We start from the raw sequence: 15609 nt of genomic DNA, 5'->3' as shown, positions 1-15609 counted from the left end.
GGAGGGTTTGTGTTAAAATAGAGAGTGCCGGGCTCTTCCCCAAGAGCGTAGGTCTGGGGTAAGGTCTGAGAATTTACGTTTCTAACAAATATCTAAGTGGTACTAATGCTGCTGGCCCAGGGACCGCCCTTCAAAAACCACTGACCAAAACCTACTAACCCCAAATTAGTCAGACCAGAATTTAAACTAGAACCCAATCTTCTCTTAGATGCTCTTATAATTATATGCTCTATCAAACATGTTTAATGTTGCTGAATTTTATTCACCTTTCACTTAATTTTACTCTTTTCAATAAAGGTGATTATTAAATGCTAAAGATCAGGTTTATACATTTTTAAGACTTCAGAGTTGTTATAAAATAGTGATTAATAAAAATTTAAGGAAAAGAACATTACAATCACCTTTGAGGACCCTGAATCCCTTTTCTTGGTCACATACCCTCCGTTAGTCCTTTGAGATAAACATTATCTTCAAGTTTGTGTCTTATCATCCACTTGCTTTTCTTGTTAGTTTTCTCATAGCTGTATCTCTAAATAACATATTGTTTAGGGTGTATGTTCTGAGCTTTATACTATATCTTTTTATGCTATTTGCTTTTTTATTCAATATGATGTTTTTGAGATGTAGCCCTCGGTTTTTATCAGTAATTCATTGCTTTCATGGCGGGACACTATTTCATCTACAAGAAAACAGCACTAAAATTGTTGACTTTTTTTTTCATTTTGAAAAAATCAGAGGTAAAAAAGAAGTTGCAAAAATAGTACACAGAAGTCCTATGTATGCTTCATCCAGTTTCCTCCAATGGTTACATCTTACCTAACTATATTACAGTATCAAAACCAGCAAACTGGTTTTGGGACAATGCTTGTGTATAGTTTCATGCCATTTTATTATACATGCAACTCTCAATTTTTAAGTTCTTTTTTTTTTTCTCGCGGGCCGCCCAGGCCGCGAGACCAAGGGCCGCGGGGGCCGGGCCGGCGCGCCGCCCCCGCCCCGCCTCAGGCCGCCCGCGCTTGGGCCGCCGCCCGGCGACGCGAGGCCAGTCCCACCCCGCCCCCACCCCCGCCGCCGGCCCGGGGGCCGCTCACCTTCCGCGTTGCCCCAGACCACCATGCCCGGGCACAGCCGCCTCCTCCGGCCTCGCTGGCCCCGCCGCCGCCACACGGTGCCCTCGCCTGGGGCGGGGAGAAGGGCCGGGGAAGGAGTCGCACCGCCGCGCCGCGGTCCACGCTCGCCCCACACTCGCAGCGGCCACCCTGAGCGCGCCCAATGGCTGCTCTGTCCCTCCCCCTCCGACGGGCGCGCGCGCCGCGGCTCCGCCCCACCCCTCCCCCTGCGGGGGCCGGCGCGCTCCCAGGCTCCTCCCCGCCCTTCCCCACCCGCGGCGGTTCCGGCCCCGGCTCGCACTCCGCCCCGCGCTGCGCAAGTGCCTGCCTCGCGCCTAGCCTCGGGCGACCCTGAACCACCGGCGCGGCGCCCCTCCCAGGCCCGCCCGCGGAGGTCAGCCCCTCCGCTGCACGTGACCGTCTCGCTCGCGGGGGCGGAGAGGAGCGCGGCGCCGGCCCGCCTTCCGCATCCCGAGACCTGCGCGCCTCCCGCTGCGCCTCCCGCTGGGGTTGATGCGCTGTTCTCCTCTCTGCGAGTCCCCGCCCCGCGCTGCACTCCCCAGTCCGGGAGGACACTAGTTCAGGGACTGACCATGCTTAATCAAGATCATTCTAGTGATATTAATGAATATCTGAGTTACTTCCTTTATTCCCCCCCCACCCCCCGCCAATTAAAGACAATGCTCCTACCTATTAGAAAAATGAAAATCCAAACACTGACAGCCCCAAATACTTGCAAGAATGTGAAGTAATAGGAACGCTCGTTCATTGCTGGTGGGAATGCAAAATAGTACAGCCATTCTGGAAGAGAGTTTGGCAGTGTCTTACAAAACTAAACATACTCTTACTATACGATCCAGCAATCGGACTCCTTGGTATTTACACAAAGGAGTTGAAAAATTATGTCCACATAAAAAACCTGGACACAGATGTTTCATAGCAGCTTTATTCATAATTGCCAAAACTTGGAAGCCACCAAGATGCCCTTCGGTAGATGAATGGGTAAACAAACTGGTGCATCCAGATAATGGAATATTATTCAGCACTAAAAAGAAATAAGCCATCAACCCATGAAAAGATATGCAAGAACTTTAAATGCTTATTACTAAGTGAAAGAAGCCAATCTGAAAGGCTACATACTCTTTGATTCCAACTAAGTGATACCATAATGGTGGATAATGTCATTAGTCAAAACCCATAGAACATACAACACCAAGCGTGAATCCTAATGTAAACTATGGACTTTGGGTGCTAATGAAGTGTAAATGTAGATTCATCAGTTGTAACAAATATACTTCTCTGCTGAGTAGTTGATAATGGTGGAGGCTATACATATGTGGGAACAGGGGGTACATGGGAAATCCCTGTACCTTTCACTCAATGGTGTTGTGAACATAAAACTGCTCTAAAAAAATAAAGTCTACAAACTTTAAGCTATAAGATGAATAAGTTCTGAGGTTCTAATGTATAGCATGGTGACTAGTTGATAACACTGCAATGTATAACTATAATTTGCTAAGAGAACTTAAAAGTTGACCCCCAAAACATACACATATATATTTATATATTCCTCTTTACCATAAATGTACGGCTGTGCTCCTGGCTTCTCTAATCTCTTCCAATCATCTATTTTTATTTCTGCTCAGTACCATGCTGTCTTAATTGGTAGAGTTTTATAATAGCGAGTCTTAATATCTAGTAGGTCAAAAATCCCCAATTCACTCTTCCATTTGCTGTTAAGAATCAGCTCGCATGTTCTATGTGGGGGAGGGAGGTGAAGGAAATTCATTTTAGTTTCCTAAAATCTCTAAAACAATTTGGGGAGAATCACATCTTCTGTAGATTGAAATTTTCTATTGAAATAAGATTTATTTCTCCATTCCTTTAGTTTTTCTTAGGTGTCTTTGTTCTATAATTTTCTCCATATAGTTGTTGCCTATTCTTGCTAGAGTTATTCCTAGGTACTTTATAATTGTGATAATATTATAAGTGGTATCTCATTGCCTTTTCTAAATAGTTGTAGCAGAGTACAGAAATGCAATTGATTTTGTATATTGATTTTGTTTGCAGTATACTTGCTAACCACTTTTATTCATTCGAATACCTCATCTGTGGATTCTTTTGGTTTTTCTACAGGGACAAGATATCCTCAATGACTAGTGATAGCAGTTTCTTCTTCTCCAATGCTAAGAATTCTTCTTTTTCTTCCTGTGTAAGACTTCCTATATAATGCTGCAAAGAAGGATTATCTTATCTTGTTGGTGAAAGGTGTCTTATCTTGTTCCCAATATTAAAAAAGAATGTTTTCAATGTTTCACCATTAAATATCACATCTGCTGAATATTTATACCTTCTAATGATAGTCTGTTCATTTTGTATCATGAATAGATACTGAATGTTATGGAATGCATTTTCTACATCTCCTGAGATTAAATTTTTTTTAGATCAAGAATTCAGTGGGGGACAGATGGATTGAGAGTTTGGGGTTAGCAGACGCAAACTATTACATATAGGATGGATAAACAACAAGGTCCTACTATACAGCACAGGGAACTAAATTCAATATCCTGTGATAAACCATAATGGAAAAGTATGAGAAAGAATGCATATATACGGAACTGAGTCTCTTTGCTGTACAGCAGAAATTAACATTGTAAATCAACTGTACTTCAATAAAAAACTTACTCTGCATCCATAATGTGTCACACTGTTCTAGACAGTAGAGGTAAAGCAGTGACCAAACAGATGAAAACACTTGCCCTCAGGGAGTTCACCTTGTATTAAAGGAGAACAAACACAATGAATAAATAAAATGCATAGTTTGTTACATATTGATCAACACAAAAGACAAAAATGAAGTAGAGAGGGGAACAGGTAGTGTGGGGAAGGAGGTCTGCAACTTCAAATGCAGTGGTAGGAATGGGTGTCATTGACAAAATGACATCTGGCAAGAGCCTGCAAGCAGAAACAAGAGCATAGCTTGTATGCAGTAAGCACTGCAAGGCAATATGAAGTTCTGTTACAAATTCTGTGAAGGAAAAGTGAATTTCTGAGTAGGTTCACTGGAAAAGATAAATGTTAACATACTATTTTAGTTGCTAATTCCCTATCACAAGCAATGAAGCTTAAAAATCTTACATCAACTATTAAGTAAATTAAAAAAACCGCTGAAACCATTATAACCACCAGTAGTACCAAAGTAGCATTCTTATTAAAAGTATGAAAATAACCATTTCAATATAGAATACAGAAAGATAACAAAAATCACTCTGTTGTTCAAAGTAAATTATTATAAAATTTCAACTTGGGTCACAGAAGCCTATCAAAAAAATAAGTATGGGAAAAGCATAAATGGAAAAAAGACATATTCACAGGTACAAGACCTAAAACTCATTGTAAGTACTCCCCATAAGTTATCTGACCCAATCCAGGGCTAACACTCTAAAGAAACATGAAAACAAACAGACAATCACTCAGAGACCAGATGACAGAAAGAGGAAAGGAATCGTTTCAAAGATGTGTTACAGAAAGTTCAAGTACAAAATTTTCAAATTAATATTGAGAATGCAAAAGGAAAAAAGACCCAGCAAGTCTAACTAGCAATGAAATAAATAAGCAAAGACAAAAAGAGAAGTACATCTAAACACACAAAGACTGACCAAAAGAGAATAAGGAAACTCCTAAACCAAAAGGTCACAGAGGTGTCCTATCCAACATTAGCTCATGGGATGATGATAGGTGTTTATGCGGGGGGGGGGAATAGGTCAAAGTTAATCTATTAGATTCTTTATGCAGTACATCTCAGAATCTTTCAAAATGCCACTGTGAATTATGAATCACTAACCTACTTTGGGGGTAGGGTATGGGGGGCACAGAGTAAGTACGCATGAGAATGTAGTCTTTCCCATGCCAGCTCACCACGGAACCCTTTATTTTGGCCAAAAACAAAAGTCTGTGAGAAAAATGTTGTCCTAAAGGATGGTAAGACAGATGAAATTCATAAATCGCTTTGTAGAGTTAAAGGAATGCTAAAAAAAAAATTTAAGGACTTTCCGGTTGTTGTTTTTTTCTTTTAGTATTGGTAGAAAGCCAGCCAAGAATCAGTTGGACTTACAAACATGAGTACATGGATGAATAAAAGATAGAAAAGAGAATAAATCAAAATTCTGATATATTTTACTGAAGAGGATATTTGGATACAAATGTTGTTATGAAGCAGTCCAACTATGCTAAAGTAAAGAAAGAAAAATGCAAGGGTTGTACTCGTCCTAACTGACAAAAGTGAAATAAATCACCAGGATGGAATGGTATCCAACCAGAGTTCTGGATGCTCTTGAGGACGACTATGAATTTGTAGGCAAAGTTAGATAGAATCATCCAAATAGCCCCAAATTTGGCTCCTACAAAGGCTCTGGAGAAGACCCAATAAAATAAGATTCATTGTGGATTTGTTGGAAGTATAGGGTAGGTTGATGGAATTTTTAATTAAGAATAGACTCAGACACTGAAGTAAAAATAACCTAATGGAAGAAACACCGTAAAGTGATAGAATCTATAGATATCTGTATTAATTCTATATCTATAGGTAGATTCTGTATCTATAAAGAGAAATAGATATAAAACACCTGAAATTTTTTGAAGTGGTAAATAAACTGAGGCAGGAAATAATGTTTATTTAGACTTTCGACACATCTTAGACAACATTCTTCAACAAAGGCTTAAAATATTAAATCACTATCAAAAGAAATATTCTGCCCCAGATAGGAAAGTGGCTTGGTGGCAGAAAACAAAAGGAAGAAATAAGCAAAATTTCAAATACAGTTTATCTCGGGATATTAGTGAAAACTAGTCTCATTTGTATAATATTGAAAAATGGAGCACACGGCAAATGTTCAGGTTTAGAAATGAGCAGTGAAATGCCAAGCGCCAGAGATAACCGATGGAGAGTTATTTATTTATTTAGTACAGTCCTGGCAATGACAAGGGTCATAGCCAGTATGATCCACGACATTCAAGGAAGCTCTCCACGTGCCAAACACCACCTGAGTCACTGTATGTGCATCACTTTGTTTAGTCTTCACAACTTCCTACAGAAGTAATTGCCATTTTATTCCATGAGTTTACAAGCTAGACAGTAAAGGCTCAGAGAGGAAAGTAACTTCCCCAAAGATCACTAAGGTAAGTAGGTGGCAGTAATAGTAGCTACTAAGTGATAGAGCTAAAATTTGAAACCTGGCAACTGACCCCAGAATCCTCACCTACTTTGGGGGTAGGGTATGGGGGGCACAGAGTAAGGATGCATAAGAATGTAGTCTTTCCCATGCCAGCTGACCACGGAACCCTTTATTTTGGCCAAAAACAAAGCACTGCGAGAAAAATGCTGTCCTAAAGGGTGGTAAGTCAGATGAAATTCATAAATCACTTTGAAAGGTTAAAGGAATGCTAAAAAAAAAAAAAAAAAAAAATTAACTACTGCACCAATGGTTCTCAAACTTGAGCATGCATCAGAATCACCTGGAAGGTGTGTCAAAGACAGACTGCTGGGCCCCATCCCCTCGAGTTTCTGACTAAGCAGATTTTGTGGGTTCCGAATTTCTATTTCTAACAAACTGATGTTTCTGCTCAAGGGCCCACACTTGGAGAAATATGGTCCTAAGCCACAGGTGGTGAAACAAAGAAAGCAAGAGATCACGATAAGAATGGTCTCGGGAAAAGGAGAAAACCTAGGTGAAGAAAGCTGGCGTGGAATTAAGGAAAGGAGGGATGAATCATCCAGTAAATGGGGTCAAGCTAAAATCACATGGAAATTTTCCTGGGCCTTTTGCTCCCTGGGTGGGCAAAGAGTCTTCCTGGGACCTCAAACAGCCTAAAACTATTCAACCCAGCTTCGGGCACAGTATAAATTTAATGGCAAAAGGACGTCCCCACGTTCAGGATCTCTGTACTCTGGCTACCACCACAAACCTTACCCACTGACAATGCCTAGAACTCCTTTAACAGGAAACAAAACGTTTTACTTTGTAGCAAGAAATAGAAGCTTGAGAAGGAAATAAGTCCTAAAAAGTGAATATATATCGCTGTCTACAGATCTCATTCAAAATGTAAATGACTGCTTATAGATTAACCATAGGTCTAATATAACATGGCATGTCTAATATTCTTAAAATTACAAAAATTCAGTGTTATTACTTTGGAGAGGAAGCATGATGCTACATGAAAGGCATCAAATTTGGTGTTAGAAATCCTATATTTGGGGATAAATGACTTCTGACAAGTCTTTTTTTGTTTCTTTGTTTATATTTTATTTTTGGCTGCGTTGGGTCATCGTTGCTGCACGTGGGCTTTCTCTAGTTGCGGCGGGCGGGGGCTACTCCTCGTTGCGGTGCACGGGCTTCTCATTGCAGTGGCTTCTCTTGTTGCAGAGCACAGGCTCTAGGCACGTGGGCTCAGTAGTTGTGGCTCGCGGGCTCTAGAGCGCAGGCTCAGTAGTTGTGGCGCATGGGCTCAGTGGCTCCGCGGCATGTGGGATCTTCCCGGACCAGGGCTCGAACCCGTGTCTCCTGCATTGGCAGGCGATTCCTAACCACTATACCACCAGGGAAGTCCAGACATTTTCTTCATACGTAAAAAAGGAGCAGTAGGGACTTCCCTGGTGGCACAGTGGTTAGGAATCGCCTGCCAATGCAGGAGACACGGGTTCGAGCCCTGGTCCGGGAAGATCCCACATGCCGCGGAGCCACTGAGCCCATGCGCCACAACTACTGAGCCTGTGTGCCACAACCACGGAAGCCCGCGCGCCTAGAGCCCGTGCTCCGCAACAAGAGAAGCCAGCGCAATGAGAAGCCCGCGCACCACAAGAAGAGTAGCCCCCAGCCGCCTCAACTAGAGAAAGCCCACGCGCAGCAACGACCCAACGCAGCCAAAAATAAATAAATATAAAATTAATTTATTTTTTTAAAAAAAGGAGCAGTAATTCCCCACAGAGATGTGAGGATCAAAAGGGATCATATTTGTGAAAGCATTTGGTCAATTATAACTCACTTTTTCAATTATAAGGTGTTAGTTAGGACTACTTCGGGGAGTAACACGTTTTATACAAGCTGTTACTAGATGTGCACTGTATTCAAGTTCAGGGTGCATATTAACGTCCAGTGTCATTTATACACAAGAGATGCCTTCTAGGCTCAAGAGACAAAAGTTACAAGTGATAATCAGGCATTCATGACGCTGGGATTTGATAACGTTTCTCCCAGTCTAAACGCAGTGGGAAAAATCCAGAACTGAAAGTGGACACAAACTACTTAGTATTTTAGGAAAGCAGGAGAGACACAACAGGATTGGGGAGAAGTATCAAGTCTATCAGAAGCTCTCAGGGACGCCTGGTGTCTACCTACAGAGGCTGCAAACAGCATACTCTTAGGACAAAACCCTAAGGCAGTGGGTGGTTTTTTGTTTGGTTTTTTGTTGCCTGAGAGTGAGCTACTGTCCCGCTATCTCACTCTAAAACCTATAAAAAGAGAAGGGCTGTGTTCCTCCAGCTGTGGCACCTCAGGGTAGGGTCCTCTACCTAAGGCTCTGAAAAAGTAAGGAGGGCACAGTGCTACCTCATAGTACAAAAAGGTACATGAAAGACCTATGTTCTCCTTCCTCTGCTGCTGGCAGGCACTAAGATGAGGAAGAGATGCTAAGAAGGCCATGGCATGGTGATGGAGGAGTCCAGTCTGGCTGCGGCACCTTCACGCCCTTAGGAAAACTGTCGGCAAGCTTTCATTAGAGTAGGTTCAGGCCACAACGTGAATATTCATCTTTCATCTGTTTAAACAAGGCACTAAATAGTAGGTGTCACTGGTCACTTCCTATTGAACAGAGCCTACAAGATTTTAGGTAAGCATCAAGACACTGATGTTGGGTCAGGCGAAGATTTCCTAGCTATGACACCAAAAAGTATATTGATAAAAGAAAAAAATAAGCTGGGCTTCATTCAGATAAAAAATAATGCATTTCAAAAGACACCATTAAAAAAGTAAAGACGTGCCATGAACTAGGAAAAAATATTTGAAAATCATATATCCAATAAAGGACTTGTATCCAATAATAACAAGTGTTGGCAAGGATATGGAGAAACTGGAACCCTCATGCATTGCTGGTGGAATTGTCAAATTCGAAACTGCTACTTTGAAACACTGATTCATCATATGACCCAGGTAATTACCCCTGGGTAACCACCCAAGTGAAATTAAAACTACATGCACACATCAGCCAGAGCGGCGAAAACGCGGAAACAAACCAAATGTCCATTAATTGGTGGATGGATAAATAAAATGTAGTATATATCCATACTATAGAATATTCTTTGGCAATATGATACATGCTACTGCATAACCTCAAAAACATTACGCTAAATAAAAGAAGCTAGACACAAGAGACCACATACAGTATGATCCCATTTATATGAAATGTCTACAAAAGGCAAATCTATAGAGGTAAGAAGTAAATTATCGGTTGAATGGGTCTGGGGGTGGGAATGAGAGTGATTCCAAATAGGCACAAGGTTTCTTTTGGAGGGTGATGGAAATGTTCAAAAATTAGATTACATGATAGGTGCATACAACTCTATAAATTCACAGATTTTACTAAAAACCACTGAATTGCATATACTTCAAAAGAGTCAATTGTATGGCATGTGAATTATACATCAATAAAACTGTTTAAAAAATAAAGAAATTTAAAAGAGAAGTCAGGGACAGCCCTGACCCCAAACCTCACTATGAAATGTTAACATATTTACACAGAAATCTGCCACTTATCCTGATGTCGCCCTTCCAGAAACTTGACTCTTAGGATGACAAAGAACACGAACAAAGAGTAAGAGACCTCCAAACAGGGTCTAAGATAGCCGTGGCTCATTTATGCACTTTAGACTACAGGAGAAAATGGAAGTCCTCCCCTCGCCCCTACCCAGCCTGAGATGAAAACTTAATGACTCATAGGTACAAATGCAGGGCACCTAATTTTAAGCTCGATTATCTGGTTTTCCTCAGCAGCTACATTAACTAAGTGACAGTTAATACTGAGGATGGGATCAGAAGCAAACTCTCAAAGCACAGGCCTCTGGGTCTGGTCAGCCCCTTACAACTTCACACCACTGAGGGCAGGGCAGCAACGGTACCCTGGTGGCCAAAAATGGTTACGACATCTGTTATCTGAGGCTGGAAAGAGAATCAGTTTCTCAAAATGAGGTCATCAAAATGGCCATGGGTATGCACCCATTTATGATACAGGTTCTCTTGCCTCACTCAAACCAACTGAATCAGAACCTCCAACAATGATACCTAAGAATCTGCATTTTTAACAAGCCCCTTGATGATTCTTATGTTTTAAATTTTATTGTGCACAAGAGCCCTTTACTTAGAGAATATTAGCGATGGAAGGAACCTTGATGATCATCTAACCCAAAGTTCACATACTGTAGATGAAAACACTGGGGACCAACGATGTAACATGATTTTCAAAGATCAAATAGTTCTTTAAACTCTTTAAAAAAAAAAAACAAAACTATGTCTCTAGTCCTAAAAATTGTCAAGAATACTACTGACAAAAGAGAATATAAAATGTACCTTGGAAATATTTTCTTCAAAGATTGATGAAGATAACATGCTTAATCATTTAAAGGGATATGTTTCTGCTCTCAGGAAAATTCATCCAGAGCACCTCATTACCTGAAGCTGCCAACGAAATGAGTCATCATAACAGTTAAATTATTTTTTCCTTGTTGGTATGTTCAGTTTAATTATTGCCTTTTTTCCCCAAACCTACCTCCCTTGAGAAAATGCATAGGTTATTTGACCCAAAACACCAACATTCTTACAGATCACAAGCATTAAGTCATCATTTCCTCTGAAGCCACATCTCCAGGGCTGCAAGTCATATTTTTATATTAATGCAGCCTGAATTCTCCTGTGCGTGGGTCCTAAATCATGAGCTAGCAAGAGGGAGGAGATATGGGGATATATGTATATGTATAGCTGATTCACTTTGTTATAAAGCAGAAACTAACACCATTGTAAAGCAATTATACTCCAATAAAGATGTTAAAAAAAAAAAAAAGATTACATTCTATTGGAGGAAAACAGTCAATAAACAAATATACAAATTAACTAAAAAAAAAAAAAAAAGTGGGTCTGTTTCCAGGGGCCTATTTAGCCAGTGGGTTCATCACCCGAAACCTCAGGCTCCCTTTCATTATTCCTGCTTGATCCTGCCTTTTGATAATTTCCAGTAAAGCACTGTTGTCTTATTTTCTGCTTTAGACAAGCTTAAGGGAGAGTTTCTTAAGTCACTTGACCAAAATATATTTTGGAGCATGGAAAGAACATAGTTTCTTTGTTTTTGGGGGGGTTTTGTTTTCACAAAAGGATTACTTGGATTCAAAATCTTGTTCACTGACTTGTTAATCGTGATGTAGTGACATGACAAATTTCTCAGCCTGTTAGAGGCTTTAATTTCTTTTTCACAAAATGTAAAGAATAACACCTACCTTGCAAGGTTTTTTGCAAAGATTCTAAAAAACACGTAGTACGTAAAATAGATAATATATGCAACACGAACAGTGTCTATTGTATATATATAATTGTCAATGAAAAAGTGTTGCCTGCCATATCAGTAAACAAAGGATGTTGCAGCCATCAAGCCATCACATTATAGCCGCCCCAAGAGTGAACCCTGAGGAAACTCAGGATGGAAACAGGATGCCCACCATCTAGCAGTCAACTGCCACAGCCTCCCCTGATGGTGCACCCCGAGGGAACTCAGGATGAGAAAGCACAGGATACTGGCCCACATAGCTGAGGTGCATATCAAAGGAAGGATTTCAGTGAGCCCAGACTTTTGCATCTTCCCATACACAGAAAAACACTAAAAATTCATTAACTCGAGATGTCTGGTTTTCTTTAATTAACAGGAATCTTTCGATGTTCCGATTTACCTGGTCTTTGTTGCAAAAACTCCTATAGTTGATGGCGCCTCCCTCTCCTTTTTGGATCAGTCCCTCAGAGAGAGCTGAGAGGCTGTGTCCCAGGCTTAAGTCCTCAGTTTTGCCCACCAAATAAAACATATTTCTCAACTTTGAGGTTGTGCATTTTTTTCAGTCAACATCATATATATGTTAAATATACATATATAGAATATATATACACAAATATACATATATATTAGTGTAGGGGGTAAAAACATGGACTTTTCCTTGTTATTTAACCACTCTGAACCTCAGTTTCCATTTCAGCAAAATAGACATATTAACAGGTCCTAAATCACAGTGTTGTCAGAAGGGCTAAACACACATAAAGCATGTACCCACTGTCTGGCAAACAGTAGGAGCTCAACAAATGTTGTCCAATGGCAAGGCAGCCCTCAAGAGACCAGCGGTCAGTACGTGGTGGGTATTATGATTATTGTTCATTTCTTTCAGGGGCAATCTGGAAGCGCAGAGGCAGAGGTTTGGAGGAATTTTAGGGGTCCACACAATACACCCAGGGGGGAACAACACAGATCCCCTGAGTGGGGTTCAGGGAGCACCTCAGCAGCCCTGGCCCTTCCTGCTCTCTCAGTTGGGAGGGTCTCAATGCTGGACTTTGTATTTTCAAAAGATGGCCCGGGCCTTCTTCAGAGAAGAGGAGGTGACAGACAGCATGATGATGGCTGATGAAGGTGTGGGATGATGAGCGGAGAGTCAGCTTGTACCAGAAACATCAACACTCAACCAACGCCTGGCTCTACTTCCTCACCTGTTGATTGATGGCTAGGCTTTATCTAGTTTCAGGACGAGAGTAAAACACAAGGATTCGAAATAGAGTCACAGGTGTAGAAAACAAACTTATGGTTACCAGGGGGGGAAAGTGGGGAGGGGAGAGGGATAAGTTGGGAGATTGGGATTGACATATACACAACACTACCTATAAACTAGATTACTAATCAGGACCTACTGTATAGCACAGGGAACTCTACTCAGTACTCTGTAATGACCTGTATGGGAAAAGAGTCTAAAAAAGAGTGGATTATATGTATATGTATAACTGCTTCACTTTGCTGTACACCCGGAACTAACACAACATTGTAAATCAACTATACTCCAATAAAAATTTAAAAAAACACACGCAAGGATTCTCCAAAGATCTTATGTTTGGACCTGATTCCTAGATCTTCTTCTGGGAATTGGGGGTGGGAGGAGAGAGAGTAAAGGAAACAGTGGGGTGGGGCGGGGGGATGTGCATAGGGAAATGAGCGCTTCATGGCGGAAGCACTGAAGCACCACAAAAGGAGTTCCATCGATCCTGGAGAAATCCCCTCAAGTCCCCTCCAGGAAAACTTCAAAACTCAGGACTGTCGATTCAGCGCACCTGAAAAAAACAGAGCAGATGGACGTCAGGACCCTGTTGGGATCCTGCAGCTCCATGGCTGCGGCCCCAGCAGTTTTGAGGGCAAACAGCTTACTCCAGAGTATTGATCCAGCCACAGCAAGGTGCAATCTGCTTAAAAAAAAAAAAAGTCTGTTTGAGAAATAGACCCACAGACACAGAAAACAAAATTTCCGTTACCGAAGGGGAAAGGGTGAGGGGAGGGATAAATTAGGAGTGTGGGATTAACAGAGACACACAGATATATGATATACGTAAAATAGATGAACAACAGGGTCCTACTGTAGAGCACAGTATTACTGTGTTCAATATTACTCAATATCTTGCAATAAACGATAATGAAAAAGAATCTGGAAAACAACATATATATGTATGTATGTATACGTATGTATGTGTGTATGCATAACTGAATCACTTTGCTGTACACCTGAAACCACCAACAATGTAAATCAACCATTCTTCAGTTTAAAAAAATAATTTAAAAATAATTTTAAAGTCTGTGTATGTACAGCAACCCTACCCCGTCAAGCCGGGAAGACGAACAGCAGTTACGTGTAGACAGAGGCAACCCACCACATTGTCCCCAGCACGCAACTCCAGACATGGTCAGAAGCCTTTTACTGCCTGAGAGTTTTAGCACATGAGGGGGAAGCTTTTCAACTCAATTAGCATTCAGTGGTCCTGATGCTCAATCACAGGGATCAGCTGGGAAGTTACTAAAGCCATTACCAGGGGCTGGAGTCGCCAGCTGAGTTTGAAATGTCAGTGCCTTTCCCCTGACACCACCTCCCCTCTTCCCACTGTCCCTCCCAATCAGAGGTCCTGATAATTTGGTAACCTTTCACAACAGCAGGCAGTCATCCTTCAGTCTTGGGATCAGGGACTTTGAAATACCCAAGGAGTCAATTACAGCTTGGCTCTGTCCCTGGGAAAAGAAAGCAGCATCCGAGAGGTGGAAGGAATTGGGGTCCTGGGCAACGCGGGCAGGTGAGTTCCGAGGCGCCTTCTCCCAGATGCCGCCTGCATCCCACCAAAGCTTCCGAGGAGACCACAGCCTGTAGGGGTAGAAAGAAGAGCCTGGGAAGACCCAGCTCAAGGTTGCTATAAGCAAAAGAGAATATGAAGGGAGAATTGTCTCGAATTAGAGGAGGATTGCAGGAATGTAACCCTTTGTATTCTAAAGATCTGACAGTGAATTGGTAGGTAGGTAGGACCTTGGCTAGTTGTTAATCAATACTCATTGGCCCTTTCTCTTTGCTGCATCCAGATTCCCTTCGACAGCCCCCTTGCCTCTGGGTGGGGCCCTGGGACGAGCCCTGACCGGTGGACCATGCGCAGAAGCGGCTCTGTCCTCTCTGGGCAGAAGAGGCCAAGAGCGTGCGTGCCTTCTCCAAGCTCCCTTCTTCCAGCGCGGGGCTCTGAGGACCTGAGGAAGGTGACGCCACAATGTTGAAGGACCCTGAGTCCCTCACATCTGCAAAGAACAGAGTCTCCCACTCCAACCCTAGCCAGTAAATCGAGCAAGAAAGAAAACTTGAACCTGTATGGACGAAGAATGTCGCCTGCCCTATCAGTCAACAGAGTGTTGCAGCCATCAAGCCATCATCAGCCATGGCAGCCATCCCCGATGGTGCACCCGGAGGGGATTCAGGATGGAGAAAAGCAGGATGCTGGCTCTAGATAGTTCAAATGCACATCAAAGGAAGGATTCCAATGAGCCCAGACTCCTGCCTCTTCCCATACCTAGAAAAATGCTAAATTCGTTAACTTGAGATGTCTGGTTTTTCTTTAATTAACAGTAATCTTTTGATGTTCCGACTACCTGGTTGTTTTGGGGTTTAATGTTTTGTTTTGTTTTGTTTTTGCAAAACTCCTATATGTCCTGGTTCCTCCCTTCCCTCTTCAGTGCAATCTCTCAGAGCGATCTGACACTGCCTCCCGGGCTTAAGTCCTCAGCAAGTCCACCAAAAAAAAGATGATTCTCAACTTTTAGTTGTGCATTTTTTTCAGTCAACACCTGCTAAGCCACTGAGGTTTTAGGTTGTTTGTTAGTACAGCTACCATCAGTTATCCTGACTGACAAAATG

At 41.9% G+C, this 15609-nt stretch overlaps 1 long non-coding RNA gene across 8 annotated transcripts in view; it reads right to left on the bottom strand.

The window, feature by feature from the left end:
• Window positions 1-9540: 9540 nt before the first annotated feature.
• The window catches only part of LOC137759777 (uncharacterized), a 51842-nt gene continuing 45773 nt past the window's right edge, over window positions 9541-15609 (bottom strand). For 4 of the 8 annotated variants that reach the window (XR_011073175.1, XR_011073180.1, XR_011073178.1 and 1 more), the window contains 2 exons: window positions 14361-14577; window positions 9541-13504 (listed from right to left, as the gene is read on the bottom strand). This is a non-coding gene — a long non-coding RNA (uncharacterized lncRNA). The other 4 variants (XR_011073181.1, XR_011073176.1, XR_011073177.1 and 1 more) reach the window with 3 other exon arrangements.

The sequence above is a fragment of the Eschrichtius robustus genome, chromosome 2 (genome assembly GCF_028021215.1).
Source record: "Eschrichtius robustus isolate mEscRob2 chromosome 2, mEscRob2.pri, whole genome shotgun sequence".
In the NCBI taxonomy this organism is placed as follows: Eukaryota; Metazoa; Chordata; class Mammalia; order Artiodactyla; family Eschrichtiidae; genus Eschrichtius; species Eschrichtius robustus.
The sequence above is the reverse complement of the archived record's forward strand: the minus strand, read 5'-3'. Positions and strand labels throughout refer to the sequence as shown.